Source organism: Linepithema humile, chromosome 5 (assembly GCF_040581485.1).
Source record: "Linepithema humile isolate Giens D197 chromosome 5, Lhum_UNIL_v1.0, whole genome shotgun sequence".
NCBI lineage: Eukaryota > Metazoa > Arthropoda > Insecta > Hymenoptera > Formicidae > Linepithema > Linepithema humile.
The window spans coordinates 3,328,424-3,341,423 of NC_090132.1; the positions used below are offsets into that span (position 1 = coordinate 3,328,424).

The following is a 13,000-nucleotide window of genomic DNA, read 5'->3' on the forward strand; positions in this document are numbered from 1 at the left end:
ATCGAGGGAGAACGTTCGTGCGTGCCCGTAAGTCACGCTCGTGAACGGTTCGCGTTATGCGACGAAGTGCATGCGTGCGTAGAGGAAAGAGGGCGAGGGCGGGCGGGGTCGGTACATTCGGTGCGTACGTGCGTGCAAAGCGTCGCTCTTAATGAAACGGACGCCATAAGGACGCGATAATATGCAAAGAGCGAGAAAGAGAGAGAGGGCGGGAAAACAAGGCGGTGTGAGTCGCGCGGGGAGGTGATTTACGACGGGACGTGTGTGTTTTAAGCCGGTCGCATACGGGAGCGTGGAATGTGTGCTTTTTATGGTCGAAAAGAATGGCCAAAGTATAAAGGCACGGGGTATTGAAATTCGGCGCTCTTTTATACGTGCACGCCAGTGGTCGACCGACTGACTGGGCTGGCTGTTTGGTTGCGCACCACCTCTTTTTCGCTCATGTAGGTACGCCTTTCATAGGACCGGCGTGCTCATTGCGCGCATCACCGTAACGCCGTCGAACAACGGAAACCGGTACGCGACTGAAAGATGCGCGTGCACCGGTGCAAGGACGTCGCAGAAACGGGCAAAGTGCAGGGCACGTTCGTTGCACAGGGCCGAACTGTGAAGAGCACGAGGGAAACGTTCCCAGGAAATAGTGGCGGAGAAGGCCCGGCTGTCGCAGCCTATTTCTGAATGAGCAATCTCGCAATTTAAATTATAATTGCGATAAATAGTTTCTGAATGAAAGATTCAAGGGAGCGTCGGGCACCACTGCGCAATTAAGTCGGTTTTGCGGGGAAGCAATATATCGCACCGCGCCTCCCTTTTTGCCGATTGACTTTTTCAACACGAGACAGTACTAAGTAATATTGTCAAGCGTACCGTGTGTCGATTTTATATTAATTTTTTTAATCAAAATAATCTTGTTTTCAAGAATGCATAGCTTTATCGAGAGACCGAATTGATCTTTTCGTTCTTTCATTGCAAATCAACTTGATCGAGTTACCACTTCAACAACCATATAGCATTGAAATTTTCGTCACAGGCACAGAAGGGTATATGTTGCAAATAATTTACGCAACTCAATATATCACAAAGTTCTCTGCATGAAAATGGTTTACAGCTACCTTGGGACAAATTTCAGCCATTTTATTCTTCATTCAAGGGGGACACTTCGTCCCCCTTCATATCGTTAATGTAACAATCGCGAAAGCTGCGCAGATGCAATTCGCACCGCGTGACACGTAAAGAAAAAACCTTCGTACGCCGCTCTCTCGTAACCAATCAGGGCGAACGGCGTAGGCGACCGCGAGGGCCGACCGCGGCGAAATCGGCATGGCGTGCACTGTGCACGATCGATGTTATAACCGGACAGGCGCAGCGTGTGTCACTGGGTCACTATATTTCACGGCCATGAATGGTTAAAGATCCTTTCAGCGAGATACGGAGACGCAGCTCCTCGCGTTTATCTCGCACCGCACCGGGTTATAAAAGGGGCGGGGCAATTTCGCGAACCCCATGAGCCGACTTCAGCATGAGCGTACATCTGCGCCCGTGGTGAGTGCTCGCCGTGAGCGGATTATGGAGGGTCGTATGTCCTCTATGTCTGTATGTACGCGCAGTTACATCCGCACGCTTTTACGTATCCGGTTACTCATCTGCGCGCGAAACCGAGCGCGTCGCGGTGATGCGAAGAAAGCTCCCGGTCTCCCTTCCGCGACCCGAAGACTCCGCGCTCGCAGATGGCGGGGTACCTCGCGGCATGATGTCGATTCGGGAAACATAGACGTCGCCCATCGAGCGGCTGTATTGACGTACGGATGCTTCTCCATCCGATTGTATCGAAAACGCGGGAAGTAATCTATTATTTACGGCCCTCTTTCCGCCCTACGAAAAGGAAAAGGGCGCCTTAAAAGATGCGAGACCGCAGATACTTAGCGAATCACTTCTAGGTATTTATTTCCCTAACGCCTCAGCAAAAAGAGAAAAAGTAATATTTGAGCAATATCTATACATCATCTGCAAATGATTTCAGGACTCGATAGGGAGGTGATTTACAATCGACTTAACATGCTCGTCGTATCCGATGTTATCTGAAACGAGCGTCTCGAAAGTTTCGTCCCGAGAGCATTCGCGATTAAGCGACGTTGATGCGTATATAATGCTCCTTGCCCTTGTCTCGGCTTGCGTAAAACACGCAGGGATAATTATGCAATTTGTGTGGATGTTATGCTGGTAACGAGCGGCGAGATACAAACGTTCGAGCGACGGCGATACGCGCCGGCGGCGCGTCGACAATACTTTCAACCGCGTAATAAATATCGCAACGTAATTGCGAGTGGGATCCGAACGCGACAGGCGGGAATCGCGAGGCCCGGATGACCCACATAAACTCGCCGCAGATGCGCTCGTTGCACGCAACCCACCTAATTTAAATTCGTTTAAAGGCCGCTATTTTATTAGCCGCTCGCTTTTCACTGCACCGTCCGTGAATGGTGTTCGGTGAATCGAACGAGCCTTTGTCTCGTTGCGCTGCGGGTGTAATTGCGCACATGCGTGCAACTATACGCGCGTGTGTTTTTCCCAACCACGGCGAATTTTCTTTGTGCCAAAACGCGCGCGCGCGCGTGGCTTGTTTTGATTTTCGATTGCCGAAGCGCGAGCGTTAAATTACGAATTGCGCATCGCAACGCTACGTTTCAATGCGCATCGGTCGGTGCGAGAGATCAGTAAACAAAGGAAGGGCGGAAGAAGAAATGCCCTGTTACATCATCTATCGATCCGAAAATGCGTCCATCTAGTCTTTCTTGTGATCGCGCACGACACGACATCATACCACGTCGGCGCGTCTCTTTTTATCTCTCCTCCTTGCCGCTCCATTCCCTACGCCGTCGAACGTCGTACGCGCGCGCCGTCGGGACCGCGTTGCGGCCGAACAAAGAAGAGGCATAAATAATCCGGAGTTTCCAGCGGGCGTACCGATAATTAGATTCCAAGGACCGCCTATTTTGGCCGAAAGTTACGTTAGAAGAGGAATCCACGGCCCCACTTCGGCCCCGCCGGAGAGATTCACTCCTGCTTCACCTCCTCGCCCCTGCTTCCCTCCCAACGCGTCCTCACGACCCACTTTCGTCTCCTGATGCTTTCCTCTCTTCCCTCCTCGCTGTACCTCTTCCCTCCCTTCCTCTTCGCAGCCACTCCGGTCCCGCACTGCAAACTTCGCCAGCAGCGGGAGCAAACAAAGAGAGGCTCCCACCCTTGCAAATGCGCTCAGCATATTTATGGCGCCGAAAACTGTCGTACACTTACCGCCAAAAATGCCGTGGTGTAGTAGGGTCGGAAGCGAGAGCAAAAACACAGCGAATGACTGAAGACACTCAACGAGATAGACCGTTCCGGGAGCTCGAGAAAAAATCGCGTGACCGTCAGATCTGCGGTATCCGAGCGAAAGTTGTGTACAAAGTCAAGATTATCGACTTTTTTTTTTTTTTTTTTTTTTTTTTTGAGTACTTGATTTAAACCAGAATGACGATCAGTTTGTGATCACAGCTCGCACTTAACACTACAATGTAATTGTATTATTTATATATATATATATATATATATACATATACAGAAATGTATATTGATAATTTATATATCTTCTAAAAATATTAAATAGATAAACTTTGAAACTACAAAATATTTTCAGCTTAACACTTATCAGTTACAAGTTGAAAGTTCCGCGAGGAACTGGTTTTAATCTTTGAAAGACCGAGATGGAGAATCGGAAACACGTACAGGTTCCAAACTAGTACGAAGGGTAACTTTGTTACTACTTTTTTTTATTCCTCTTTCTTTCCCTCTTGCTTTTTTTTGCATAAGGGAGATGAATGCGAGAATACCGCAATTCGACGCGATGGCTAAGTCGGAAGGAAAGATTCTATGAACTGGATCGCCCGCTCTGCGACCCCACATAAGGTCCCATAGAGCGAGACTTTGCGGTACTCCATTCAGAATACGCGGAATAAAGTGGAGGAACTCGAGAACTGCTCCACTTTCAGACAATGGGAGCAGGTAGTCGAAGTGTTCTATCTCACTCCTATCTCACTCGCGTTGCCAACTTGTGCCCGCCCTTTTCTCTCACTCGTGCACTTTCGGGCCCGTAAAAAGATGCGTCCCATAAAAATAGTTATGGCATAATGGGTGTAACGAGGATAGTGGTTGTTACTGCCGTACCGGTTGCGGCGCGGGGCGCAATCGTCATAAATTCAACGTGCGAACAGTGTTACAATGCTACGTTAAATCATCCTCGATCGTGCCTAAAAAGGGCTCTGAGTTATTGCAATGAAACGCGTCTACGTATTGGTGCATCCCGTTCATTTTCAACGGACTATGAGAATTTCGACTGAGAGAGGAATGGGAAGAATAAGGAAGGGAAAATGCAACGCACTGTGTGCAATGTGTTCGTCAGTATGAGATTTATATTCTTAATTCCGTCGTTATTGCATCTGTGAGAACCGCTTTTTTTTATAAGTACAAAATAACTCATCTTTATAGGCTTATTAAGATGTTCGAGAAAATCTCACTCTCCGCAGTGCTCCGATTGCATTGCAACGAAGTAGAAATTCTTTTCTAATAACCCTTGTTAATTGTCAAAGTCGCCGAAAATAACGCATCTAGATGAACTTAACGAGGGATTAAATGGGTCTCCTCTCAAGACGAGGCTCGGTATTGATTTTCTTTTCCTCGCCGCGAACTGCTGCGGCTCTAACAAAGGACCATTAAAATCGGCGATTCTTCACTCTCGGAAACGTCCTTTTTCCTTCTTTTCCTCTTTTTCTTTTCGTATCTCGATCACAAATCTTCCCCTACCGTCTAGGCCTATTGTTATCCGGTAATAGAAAAACTTTGCAACTCCCAAGATATGTTGCGCGTTTTTCTTCCATATGTATGCACGCGCAACAGCGGTGACAATCAGATTTAAACTTATATGAAAGTTATATATGAAACTATAAACGTATTCAATGGTTCAGATTTATCAATGTTGATCCGTTATGCATTTTCCTCCAAGTGCAGTCTGGGAAACAATGGATCGTATAAATAAATGTAAGGAAATTTTTCTTAGTGCCTATAAATTTGCGAAAGTATTTGTTTTCAAAAGCGCGAAGTAAAAGCATATTCTACATTGAATATAAACAATCTTCTGATTTACTACTTTACGAATTATATACTTTAAAGTATTTGATTTAACGTTTCATATACTGTCAAAATAAGCATTCATAATTTATAAGATTACAGCATTTGATTTGTTCTTTTCATATCTTTGTTATGAGATTATTTACATATAATTCTACATTGTTAAAAATTATTCTTATATCTTTTTTTAAAATTTGTATTCGTTACGCTACGTTTCCTCTTTATGTACTTAATATACAATACTAGTAAACAGCATTAAAATTATTAAACAAAATTACATGAATTCTTTCGTAACATAAAACAATATACGTATAAACGAAGCCCTTGTGCGTCTCTGCATTTCCCTCGTGTCCAAAATTCTTGTCAAATCGACCGTACGTCTGGCATATCTTTAGGGATGGATAGGCGGATGGGGGTGAAAATATGCGCGTTGCCAGAGGAGCGACATCCGACGAGAACAAAAGTGATTTAGCCGTAAACACACGCGACTTGTGGAACGCGGCGGTGGAGTGTGGTGGGGGGAGGGATGAAGGTGGCTTACACGATGCGTCGACGGGGATGGTGCGCGATATTTCGCCGTTGAAACTCACCGGGGCCACATTTCTCTTGATTTAGCGAAACAATCCGAGCATCTGAATTTCAAATATGGCGTCTGAGTCTCGCTAGAACTGCCGCGCAGGAGGTTTCTACCCGCACTATGCTTCGGATGACCCGCGAGAGAATCTCTCGCGAATTAGTTCACGGAAGATCTTTTTTCGCACCCTCCGCCAATCCCTTCTTTTTCTTCGAGGAAAAGATTGCGCGCAGTTTGTTGAAGGGACACGAGCCCCTGTCAGAATGTTCCCGAGATTCTTGATGCCGCACACATGCGATCAATTGACGATTGTTTCGATATTAATTCGGCAAGAACAATTTATACAGACAGATCGTAAAAAGCAATCTTTTTCTTCAATTACAAACTGTTTGGCTGAGATTTAAAGGAGGTTTTTTAATCAAAGAAATTAGAATTAATATTCTTAATCTGTAATTTCTGTTTATTAATATGCCTTTTTGCAAGATATTGATGAAGAATAGCGATTGTATTAACTTTCGTTAATATTCATGCAAATTGCCTACTTTGTTCTGAATATCTTCATCCGGATATTCTTTTGACGTGCAACGATTTGTAGAACGAATTGGTATGTTTCAACGAGCTGTTTCGATTAAGGGCAGATTCGTAATATCGCCGATCGCCGCGTGAGGGATTGCGGGCCATTGAGCAGCCGCCTCCCGTGAAAATAATGATCCAATGCCCCCGGGGTCCTTTCGAGGACTGTTCGTTGTGCCATAATTTCAGTACCCTCGATATCTTCTGCTATCTTCGACGATCGTCTCTAGCCGAGAGCCGCGCGAAACAATTCTCCCAAGAATTCGATACAATTCTCTGGATATCTGTTATCGTGGAATAACTTTCTTAAGACGTGCAGCTTCGATATAGCTTCTGTTATTGAATATTAAATCATTCTTGTTTCTACATTTACCTTCAACTGCATTTTCATTTTTCTGAGGACAATCGAAGATTGTATTTTACGTACATTTCACCGATTCTATTAATTTTCTACATTTTTTTTGGATGTTTTCTCGTTAACCATGTTCAAACGTTCATCCGTAGAATTACGCCTGCCATAAAAGGAGCAGTCAAGGTAATTTATCGCGAACGAATCGATGCGAGTGAAAATGCGGATGATAGAAATGCATTTGATTAAAATACTATTACTATCGGTGGTTCCCTTTGTGCCACATTCACGTTTATATCTAATCTAATAGCGATGTGTGAGAATTACGATACGTTAGGCCGATCATAGTCGGAATGATTGGAATGGAATTCTACGAGTTCCAAACAGCTGAGATCCTTTTTGCGCGTCGAGATCTTCATCAACTTCACTGGGCGATGGTGACCTTGCGCGTTGGCAAGAAAATAATGGCACGACGCGCGTATTGCGCGTTTAAAATTCGCACGCGGCGGACGCATTAAGACTGACTGAGTCAAGGATACTTAAAAGAAACGACCCCAACTGTGCAGAACAATGTCGGCTATTTGCACAATTGACTTCTCTTTAAAACGAATTGTACAGTCGAATGCAGGATGATTTTTCTACACTCCGCAGAAATAATCGTCGCGTACAAACATTTCGTTGTAGTTTCATTGAAAAAAATTTCCACGAAATTGTGTCTCCCGGAGAATTCTGATCGCAGGAGTTGTGCGCATGTCTATTTCCGTCTTCGGGCATTTTGATCTCGCAGTTGCGCAAATTTTCAGTTTCGCAAATTCTCAGCTTCGCACAAATGCGTTTGATCTTTTTCCCCCCCGTGTTTCGAATTTTCCACATTTCGCGTTTGCAAATGAAGCGCTAATCGTGCATGGATGCGACGCGTCCTTCGGAAGTCCGCACGTGCCGTTTCTGGCAGCCTCAAGGTCGCGATAATTCGCAAGGGGGAAGGCAGAAACACAGGATCCTCTTGTGCACGAGCGACAGCTGGGAAGCAAGCAGCCAGGCATGCGGGGCCCAAGGTCTCTCCTCCTGAGGGCCCCTATTACGCTCTGACACGCATACCCACATACATAGACACGGGCATTTACATACGATCCTGTTGGACAAAGAGCGAGATGATGCCGCGCGTTCGACCTTCCGGCAAATTCGCACACGTGCACGTATATATAGGTCAAACTACTACGCAGTACGGAACTCTAATTCTCTTCCCGGGTTTAAATAAAAGAGCGCCGTTCTGTCCGAGTCATTATACCTTTTATTTCGCTTTTTACTTGGGCCACGTCGAAAGGAATTTAAGAGGGAAGGATTATCAGTGGCACGAAGCTGCAAAACAAATCACGTGTTTGATCTTTTATTCTTGTTATTAAGCAAAATTGTGACTTGCTTTAGAAGTTTTACTAATTAAGAATTTTTATTCTATTATTTCTGATGTGCAAAATCTTATCAAATCGTATTTATTAAGAAATGGATGTAAAAATGAGCGAAATGCTATATTTATATTAATATATGCGATACATTTTGCTATATATTTTTTGGACTATTTCTTTTAAAATTTTAGCAAGTCTCGACAAGTTTATGCTGCGAAAGAACCACCTAGTTCTTCCTGTTTCTCTTGACAAATGTGAGAATACGCCTACGTATGGGGCGGACGCCTAATTTACCATCCGTGATTTTTGCTCGCGCCCCACGAGAAATGTTCCGTCGAGGGTGAAGCGGAATACAGAAAGAGAGACTCGTCGATGAATCTATATACATGCGCGTATAAGCTCCTTCCGTATGACGTATAGCCGTGATTACCCTGATGTAGATCCGTCCGTCCATCCTGGGCCCCGATAACGCATCGCGAATGTACAGGCCTTTTTCTTCCTTCTTCTCTTTCTCTTTCTCCTTCTATCGGCGAACGCATCGATCATCGTTGCGCCCACGATTTTTCATCGGAGTCCCTTTACCAAAAAACAAAAAAAAAGCCCACCGAGATTGAAAAGCCATTTCGCTGTCTGGGAATGCAAAACGAGGCTTTTTGCCGCATGCATCAATAGCCGTTGTTACCATCGAGATACTTTCCGGCGCGGATAGACAGTGAACAATTAGGGAAATGTGTTTTCGATATTTCGGAAGACATTTGTATCAGTAAATTTCCGATCGCGATGCGACTCATAAAAAACAAGAAGCATACATCACTGTACGAGTCTCGGTGTATAAAATTTTTACTTTTAATTCTTCAAAATAAAATGGATGCGCGTGTAGTTAAGATTAAGGGATCCTCATTTTTAAGTTTAATTTTCTGACGGACATTCAGAGATACTAAAATTATGGACACTTAACGGCAGTTATCAAAAAGAATTATTATATGTGGTTAGAATTTTCTTTTGGTGCTTCAAGCTCACGAAGTTTCATTATCACAGTTACGTTATTTTATTGCCGCGCGTGAAATAACAATTTTCCGTCTCGCGTAGATCTTCTTTCATGCGACACGTGACAAAGGAAGGGCAGAGCGGCATCGATTTCTCAAAGTGAAATAATACACCTGAAGCGAAATCCACGACGTTATAGCGGACGTCGTTCTTTACTCCGGTGATACTGCGGGCAATCCTCGGCGGTGATTTAGTCGATCGATTCAATTTTATGGGTGGTCCTTTTTTTTCCCCCCCGATGTCTCCGCCCGCGGAGCGATAGTACACCGGCCGCGATAGTAACTCGGCGCTGGTACACCGGCGGATCGAGGAAGACTCGACCATCCGGAAGCACGCGCCGATTCACCTCAAATCGTCCGTGGCCAGGAATTATTGCCCGAAATTATACGTTTCGCGTGCTGGCTACGTCGATTCAGACGTGCCGTTTTATGCTACCACGAGAGCCGTACGTCACCCTCGCCGTGCGTCCATATACCGCTCCTATGTGACGGCTCTTTCGTTCGAACCACCCTCCAATCTGACGATCGAGCACGTGACTCGATACAGGCCTCGTGAAAACGCTTCGTGGAAAATTGAAGTGGATCCTCCTTCCCCTATGCGTGCTGTATGCCGGAAGCTCGCGTTTATCGATGAATTCGTGAAACTACTGAACATCTGCCTCGAACTTGATTGCCTTTCGATATTCGTTATTTAGATTTAAATTTACGCTAAAACGTAGATGTGCCGCGCGTAATGTTAACACTTTCACGTCGCGGAAATCGACGGGGGATACGAAGATGTTTCAATCTCGGCTGACGTTCACAGCTGTCATTTATCTGACAATGAGTAAAGCGCGCAGTTGGAAATTCACGACTTGGTATCGCATTACTGTCATCGGGCCATTCTTACGCGTTATCTCGGTGTTATATGCATACGGAAGGAAGGGTAATGCAGCACGGAGACGAGTATGGTGGCAGATATGAAAGTACATGACTTACGAGACGCTCCTTGTGTCCCCAAGATGGAGAGCCATAAGCCGCTCGTTTCCTTGCGAGAAAGATTTGAGGTGGAATCACCGTCAAAGGCAATGCCGCGGAAGCCGTCGACGTCCCCCGAGATTGATGCCCGTAGGCGAATTTAAAAGTGACAGGGTGAAGGATCGTGGATACTTTCGAAACATCGAGGTAACACATTATATATAGAACGATCCGTATTACGGCGAAAATCTCGGAAAGTAGCTAGATAAATGTGCGATAGTGTTTAAAATTATTTGAATAGGAATTTTTGTTCACTTTTTCCGTGCGATTGACGATGCAGATTTATTATTTTTTTTACGAGAAATGTGTGCCAAAAAATAATTCTTTCGACGAGAATTTCTTATGTATCATTAAATTGCGCACAAGTTGGCAATTGAGGATTGAAAAAGGAACTGGTTGAACCAGTTGGACCAAAATTAGTGGCCGTTTCAATTTAAACAAATATCAAGATGTTGATGATATGAAAATTATATGCAATACTGCTGTTTGTCGATGCACTCGCAATAATAATTTCAATCATTCAATCAACGAAGTAATTTATTACATCGACATGTAGTTTGTTTATTTAACTTGATATTTGTTTGAATTCATGCCGCTTCCGTTCATTAAAGCAACTCTATTTTAATGTAGAAAATAATCACGAGTTAGGTTTCAAAATAGCAGTTGTACGTAATAACGTATACCGGAAGACGCTCAGGCCGAGTTCTACGAAATTGTCAGGCAGTTGGGTTTCAACGACCTGCTTTCTTCCCCAAAATTCAAGTTTACGAGTAATCTACCGCAATCGGTATCCCTTCAATTTCTCGCTACCACCGGGCGATGACTCGATCACCCTGGCGGGAACGCCATTATGATATATATAGGTAACTATGTAATTACAAGCCATTCGCGTGCCGACAAATTTTCATTGGCCCGCTGTCAGATCTTTCGCTAGATACGAGTTTTTCGTACGTGGAAACGCCATCGCGCATTCTCGTGACGAGCTGCCGTACATTTTACGAAGCTGTCGTATCTTCGCTTATCACGCGGCTGTTTCACCCCTGTCCCGCTCGATTTCTTTCACGATCAATCTCTTGGTTCGACCGAGCCACCCCGCTTATTCCCGAGCGTGATACTTTCCGTTATATCGGCGTTTAACCCGTATTCGCTTTTAATCGGTTCTCCGAACGCGAGGTTACATGGCAATACGAAATACACGAATTCTCCCGATCGCTCATTTTTTCACGCTCCGCGTGATTGTGCGGATCGTATGCAAAATCGCGTGGAGAGATAAATCATGCTGCGGAATGCTTCATTGCGTGCCATTTCAGTCGATAACTCAAACATTGTATCGCGGAGGGGAAAGCCGGGTATAAGTATCGGTAATTACATAATGAGCGTGAGTAAGAGATATTGCGGCGTGACGTGTACTTACGCCATTAGCGTAATATATCGTATATCTCGCGAATTGCCACGGCACGAAACACGTTGTTACGCGTATACGCATTGGGAACGGTTGCCGTGCGGGGTTTCGGTCGACGTTTCGACAGTATTAATGCGATTTTCACGCAATTCCGACCGGCGACGTACGTACGACTGGTCCCGGTGGTTAACTACCGGGCGGCCGTTGAAGCCGGTAATTTTCGTCGGTCGGAAGGGTCCCGGAAGAGAAATCGGCGTAATCGCCCCGTAAGGACCCTGGTCAACCGGTGCCGCGGGCTTGGGAAAAAAGCTCTCCCAAAAATCTTTATGCAAATAGGATCGCCTTTTTGGGGCCGGTGATTTTACTTTTTGACGCTACCAGGCAGATCATGCGCTCTATCTCCCGCTGACCATGATTGACAGCGCCGTGTAGAATACGCGTGTCGTCCAATCCCGCTGTCAAAGGAAGAAGGGGAGGCGAGTTGGCAGAAGGCGAGAAAACCGTGAACGAGAGAAAGAGAGAGAGAGGGAGAGAGAGGAAGGAAGAGATAGAGAAAGAGAGAGAGCGGGAGGACAAGCGGGAGGCAGTGCTAGCAATGGCGGATTGTCGAGGGTCCTTCAACGTTGCCACCCCAGTCATTACTTCGGCATTAACAGGGGATGATTCTCCTTCCCTCTTTCACGGATTCACCGGTTCATCGAATGCTCGGGAGAGCTCACGAGAGACGGACGCGCGTCAAGGGAAAAGCGGCTTCTCTCTGGGGCACGAATGTCGTGCAAAGTTAAATCGTCGGGTTTATGAGCGTGGCTCCGTAGTGTTGATGATATTTTATCTTTTTTTTTTTTTTTGTTCTTCGCGTTATTCCTGGTCATGTTTTATTTATTCCGCGAGCAGAGTTCGATAATTACAGCGAGAGTTTCGTCAAAATTGCTGAGGAAAATGATGAAAGGAACCAGTAAACGAAATTATATTTTCATAAAAGCAACATGTTTTGCCGTGTCTACCTCTCTCGCTTTTCGAAAACTCTAGATTTATCGCTATTGAATGCTGTGATGTCTGAACAACATGTTTCATTTGCTGCAAATGAATGATCTCTTCTGAATATGTGATTATAAAGCGTGTGGTTAAAGTATCGTGAAATTTAATTTTATGTGATAAGCACTCTTCATTTTTGATCACGTATTGTTTCACGAGAGCCGCGGAACGATCGGCACACAGCTTGGGAAGATTTAGCTGCGCATATTGCGTACCGGATTGCCGCAGCTGCTGCGGTTTCCGGGCCCGTTGGCCAGTTGGCCGAATTGTTGCCAAATTGCGTTCTTCCTTCGTCGAGAGCGCACGTGGTAACACGGATGATTTGCATGTAAAGCTCACTTCCACCCTCCGAATACGAATGTCTAGCGTTGTATTTGTATTGTACACTCTCATCAACGATTTTTGTTCCGATGATTCCGATTCATTAAGAGAATAAAG

General features: G+C 45.1%; 1 long non-coding RNA gene across 2 annotated transcripts in view; it reads left to right on the forward strand.

The window, feature by feature from the left end:
• Positions 1-13,000, forward strand: part of LOC105675435 (uncharacterized) — a 48,949-nt gene that overhangs the window by 25,828 nt on the left and 10,121 nt on the right. The gene's annotated exons all lie outside the window — the stretch shown is intronic.